Raw genomic sequence first — 6012 nt, 5'->3', positions numbered from 1 at the left:
CGGTGGAGCGGCTGGTGGTGTTTCTCGGAAGAGAGGACCTCTTCCCTCATGTTACAGCCCTTTATCACAGAATCTCCCAGACGGCAGAGTAATCCTCATACACCCTTTATTAAACTATAGGATTCAGGATAGGATTTATATACGATTTGGGGGTGCTCCCGGGTTTGGCAGCTGGTACTTCTCATTGGCTTGGATTGAGAGCTTGGGGAAACCTTGTTTACATGTGGGGAAAGCTTGGTGCTGCAACTATGTGATTGACAGCCACCTGTCTCTCCTGCAGGGGGTTGTGGGAGCTGCAACTGCCTCAGGGGCGGTGGGGGGGCGGTGGGGGGGGCGGTGGGGGGGCAGGGGGCAGTGACTGAACTTCCATCCCATGCAGGTAGAAGCTCCACCCACAAGGTCATAGGAGGAAGCCGCCCCCCACCGGGTCTCCGGGGTTCAAAGTCGTTGCTCTAACTGAAACCAGGCTGCCTATGCACAGATGACCTCCTGACAACTCCCCCTTTTTCTTTTTTTATAAGGGAGAGGTGTCATCAGGATGACTGTCTCCTATGCTAGGAACAGTTTGATCCTGAACCAAGACCTGATTGGCAGTGATTTTTGCAATGCTATTCATCTGCTGCTTTAGAAACTGAATGAGACAAGGTGCCGAGAGAAGCAAGGCTCCAATGGCGAGTATGGGGCCAAGGAGGGGAAGAACCCAGGCTACCAATGGGTTAGAGTACCAAGGGGAAGGGGTGCTGGGAGTATAGCGTGCCTGGAGGTTTCCCCGGAGTTCTTTGAGGGTTTGCATATCTTGTTCCACCAGCCCAGATTCGTTGGCATAAAAGCAATATTCCTCCCCCAGCAAAACACAAGTCCCTCCCTGGTCAGCAGTCAGTAAGTCCAGAGCTCTCCCGTTTTGGAGAGCGATTCCTGCTAAGGAGGTTATCTGGCATTGAAGAGATGCAAGACTGTCTGTAGTGGAAGCCATTGCCTGGTCAAGCGACAAGCCAGATGTTGCGCTTGAGCAAGGACTGCTTCTCCAGCAGTTCCTGCCGCGCCCAGTGAGACGGCAAGGCCTAGTCCAATGAGCAGAGCGATGAAGATCTCTCTCTTCTTTTGGCTTCCTCCCATCAGCAAGGCGAGTTCTTCAGGTTTGCAAAGATAAACATGGGGGACAATTATTATAGGGGTGCAGGGGCCTTGAAGAGGGGGGTCAATACAGGCACCTGTAGTGCCCTTGCACCAGAGGAGGGCAGGAGGGTTAACACATATTGATTTGGTGATGGTGATGTCATGGTCACATGTTAAGATGGGGTTTTGAGGAGGGCCCTACAAGGCAAAGGGGGGGTAGGCCAAAGAGAGGGATGTCTCGTGCTTTCCTCGTGGGTAGGGATCCATGGAGGTCGTGAAGGGAAATGTTAATGGGATCAGCTGCTAATAAAGGTCGGGAGAGAGAAGCACAGAAGAAGCATTGGGAGGAGTTGGAGTGGGTTGTTACGGGAAGGAGGTCAGCTGCTTATTGGATGTGTTGTAGCCAGGAGAGGGTAGCTTGTAGCTCCTTCCGAGACTGATTTTCCTGTTGGACAATATCAGTGTGGGTAAAGGCTGACTTGGGGCCAGGAACAAGCTCACAGGAGAGGAGCAGGTCAGCAAGTGGGTATCTGGCATAGCCATTAGGGTAAAGTTTACCCATGACGCCAGTCCACCAGCGTTCATTCCACGGGTCGCTGAAGGAAAACTGAAAATGGGTGTTAAGGCTGGTGAGCATGGTGGTGCCGCCACGACTGGTGGATTCCATTCTGCAGCTCCAGCGTCTGCAGCCTCCATATGTGGAGACCTGGAGACATTCACCTGTGTTTCGGTAAGGCAAGCAGAGAAAAGGGCTGGGGGAAAGTAAAGATGGAATCTGGGTGTAGAGGGATCTCAATCCTGGTTCGACATCCTTCAAGTGGGCAGTCCTGCGTCCCTATAACCTTGTTGTGTCCATTTTAAGTTTCTCCATTGGTAGGTGTTAGGAAGGCTAAGGAGGGGCTGAGCAGTAGCAGAGTTAGCATGTAGAATAACAAAAACAGCCAAGAGAATAGAGGAGAAGCGGGCTTGTGGAGGGCACATGGCTTGGGCAGCAGTCACCAGGTCATGGGTGTCCTTCCTGGAGATCTTGCTGTCCCTCTGGGTGTGGTGTTTCCTCTGTCTCCGCCTCCGATTCTCCTGTCCCTGATCTGTCAATGAGAGGCGGGCCATCTTCTTGGCCTGTGGGGTGGTGTCAGACATTTCTAGCAGGAGCCCTGATAGGCTTAGGCTAATCGTGTGGGAAGACATAAGCGAAACCCCTCCCAGTCGTAAGGAGGGGTCTGGACCCTTCCAAATTCCATCCTCGTCCATCGTACTAGGATAGGGGTGTTAATTTTGGTGTGTGCCAATGGAGGCTTCCCTAGCATAGATTCTTCATTGGTAAGTGTTGAGGAGGATGTTTGGCGTTTTTGAAGATGTTAAATATGTTTAGGGTAGCCGGAGCCATCTTTAATTGTATATTAGGGGGATAGGTGGTTGCCTTTTGTTTTAGGAGCTGGGTCTTTAGGGTTTGATGTGCTCTTTCTACTATCCCTTGGCCCTGGGGGTTGTGGGGAATTCCTGTATGATAGGCAATTTCCCAGTGTGTGCAAAAGGTTTGAACTGAGCGCTAGTAAAGGCGGGGCCATTGTCAGTTTTTATCTGTGAAGAATGCCCACGATGGCAAAGGTAGAGAGCACACGGTGAATCAGCCTTTTTGACTTTCTGCCAGTTTGGACTGTAGCCCATATGAAATGCAAGTGTGTATCTATGGTGACAAAAGCATATTTCTGTCTGCTGAATTGGGGAATATGGGTAACATCAATATGCATTGGACTCAAGGCCTCGGGGATTGATGCCCATCGTTTGCAAAGCTGGGGTGGTAATGAGGGGCGCAACAAGAGGAGCGTGTCTTTGTTATCCTCTGGAGGTCAGCAAGAGGTCATGTGAGGGAAGCGGGCATGAAGCCCCGTTAGGGCCTCTTTGTGGGGAGCCCCAGACTCGCATCATTTTGCTAATTGCCCTTGGATCTTGCAATAATCTCCATCCCCCTGAGGTCTTTTTTTTATAGCAAACACAGGGGTATTGCATGGACTGCGGAAGGGGCGGACATGTTGTAGCAACAGCTGTTCTTCTACCAGCTGTGTGAGGGCTCTAAGCGTCTCCCTTGATAGAGGCCACTGTGGGACCCAGATGACGTCGTCAGAGAGCCAATCAAGGCTGGGAATATTAAATCTGACGGTGGCCCCTGGAATTGGGAGTGATTTGGAGGGTTTTTCGGGGTCTTTTGGGGTGTTATTCTCTTTATAGGTACTGTCTTCTATTGTAATGCGGTCCCCTTTTATTTGGGTGGTGAGAACCACCTCTAAAGCTCGTAGGATAACTCTTCCTAGAAGATTGGTAACTGCTTGAGCCACCAGGGGGCAGTATAAGGCTGGTAGCCCCATTTGGGTCTTCCCACTTGTAAGCCTGTTTAGGCAAGGTATTTTTCCTTCTCTGGAGTCTCTGTTTTTGATGATGGAAGCTACTCTGATCTCTGAGGCTGGGCTATAAATATTATTATTGGCCATGCCCGGTGCTATCTGAAGAACTTCCTCCCAAAACAAGGAGGCTTGCTTTTTTACTATTATTATATCACGGTGTTTTAGTAGAGCACGAATTTCCCTGGCCTGGGGCGATTTTTTATGTGATGGTGAATTACCCATGATAGAAAAGAGGAGAAGCGTTTGTCCAGTGGGAACGTTCCCTCAGCCTATCTGGCTTGGGGGATTCCACAGAGGTCCAAAACATTGAGCCTTCCTGCAGATTTAAGAACTGGCAGCCGCCGGGTGGTTTTTAAGTGGCCGCTGCGTTACCTTTTCGTGTTTGGAAGCTACATAGAGTCTTTGCCAATGCCCCTTGCGGGCTGTCGGGATTTAGACAGAGGCCAGAAGGGCCTTCAGCCAACACCAAAGAGTAGCTCTGGCCGGAAGGCTTCAGTTGCCATTTTGGTTTGCCTAAATCCACGCGATGGGGCTGACTGAAAGCATAGTAGGGAAAAACAGTTTGGTTGTTTCCAGATGTGGGGGAGGGGCTCACCTTCCTGTAGTTTCCGTTCCGGTGTAGTCGTGAGTCTTCACGCCCCACGTTGATCACCAGCTGTGGGCCTGCATGCAGAGGCTCTGCCGGGTGCGGGTGCGAGGGTTCTGGCAGAGGGGGAGGGCAGGGGAGCTGCTTCCACCGTCTTGGCACTGCCAATGTCGCCGTCACCATCCCTGCTACCTCCTGGTTACCCGCGCTGCTCTGCACCCAGTCCGGTCTGGGTCTGACAAAGGCCGCCTAGCCAGGGAGGATTGCAGCGGAGAGGCTGGTGGTGTTTTGGGAGAGAGGACCTCTTCCCTCCTGTTACAGCTCTTTATGACAGAAACTCCTAGAGGACGGAGTAATGCTAATACACCCTGTATTAAACTATAGGATTCAGGATAGGATTTATATACGATTTGGGGGTGCGCCAGGGTTTGGCAGCAGGTGCTTCTCACTGGCTTGGATTGAGAGCTTGGGGAAACCTTATTTACATGTGGGGAAAACTTGGTGCTGCAGCTATGTGATTGACAGCCACCTGTCTCTCCTGCAGGGGGTTATGGGGGCTGCTACTGCCTCAGGGGCGGGGCCAGGGGGGCGGTGACTGAACTCCTCCCATCTCATGCAGGTGGAAGCTCCGCCCACAAGGTCGTAGATGGAAGCCGCCCCCCCCCCCCCCCCCCGGGTCTCTGGGGTTCAAAGTCGTTGCTCTACCTGAAACCAGGCTGCCTGTGCACAGATGACCTCCCAACAGACCCAGATGTGAAGCACTGCTGCTGACCCCTGTTCCCTGTGACGCCACCATCTCCTCCTTCTCTTCCCCTTTCCATTTTGGGAATTCTGTCGGTGAGGACTTAGTTACTTGTTTTGATTCATGTGCCTTGAGCACTAGAGCATAGAATTCTGGAGGAAAAAAAAATGTTTATTTCATCTTGACTTTTGTGTTTTGAGATATTTTTTATATTTTCCTGTAAATATTTTGTAATATTTTCCTTGCAGTGAATTTCCTAATTCAAAACCAGATATGTGGGGGAAATATACAATTCTGGGATTAAAGTTATTTCCCACAAGGTAAACCTCTTTGAGTGTTTCATGGACAAATAAAATGACCCATACCAAAAAAAAAAAAAAATTAAAAACACAGAGTAGGTGGCAACTCAGTCTTGGTAGCTGAGCTCAGGTATGAGACTCTCCATCCTGGCTAGCCTGGGCTAGATAGGGACACTTATGTCTAAATATAATGTAAGCATGGTAGTGGGTGTACAGCTTTCAATCCCAGCACTCCTGGGGGGAAGTAAGCAGATCTATCTTAGCTGATCTACATAGCAAGTGTCGGGCCAGACAATGCTGCTTAGTGAGACCCTATCTAAAATGACAATAATACACAAATTAAAGAAACCCAAGAGGGAAAAGACCTACAGTTAAAACTCACACTAGAGTTTCGTTAATCACACACGTCTTCACATGTATTACATGCAACATGAAGGTCCTCTTGGGGTCAGACCTCAGCCTCTCTAGCTGTTCCTAATGCTGGAGTTCGCTTTGCACCAGTACTGTTTAAAAGCTATTCTTAGTTTCAGTTCTGTTCCTGTGCTTATGCTGGACAAGATCCTTACCCCGTGGTTAGCATCACATTCTCCTCAACACCGGCATAAGACTCAGGGTATTCACGTGTCTTTCTGCAGATTCTGAAAACAAGAGTAACTACAACCAACTCACAGATTGGTCCCAGCCGGTCCCCATCAACGGAAGACAGACGGTGGGAAGGTTTCTTGGGAAAACTTTCACTTTGCTTTGAAAGTCTTTATGAAGAGACCGTTCAACATTGAAGGAGGAAGGTCCACGGTCTCCACCATTCCCACTCCCTAGTAGAGTGGGATTCAGAGCAGCAGGGTTAAGGTGGGCAGGGTAATTGTA

At 50.1% G+C, this 6012-nt stretch overlaps 1 long non-coding RNA gene across 1 annotated transcript in view; it reads left to right on the top strand.

Moving 5' to 3' along the window:
* Positions 1-1123, top strand: part of LOC127680186 (uncharacterized) — a 4980-nt gene extending 3857 nt beyond the window's left edge. Inside the window, exon 4 of the long non-coding RNA XR_007976941.1 lies at positions 522-1123. This is a non-coding gene — a long non-coding RNA (uncharacterized LOC127680186). The remainder of the gene's footprint in view (positions 1-521) is intronic.
* Positions 1124-6012: the final 4889 nt, after the last annotated feature.

Source organism: Apodemus sylvaticus, chromosome 3, assembly GCF_947179515.1.
Source record: "Apodemus sylvaticus chromosome 3, mApoSyl1.1, whole genome shotgun sequence".
NCBI classification, from domain to species: domain Eukaryota; kingdom Metazoa; phylum Chordata; class Mammalia; order Rodentia; family Muridae; genus Apodemus; species Apodemus sylvaticus.
Note: the sequence above shows the minus strand (reverse complement) of the source record. Positions and strands in the feature narration are given on the sequence as shown.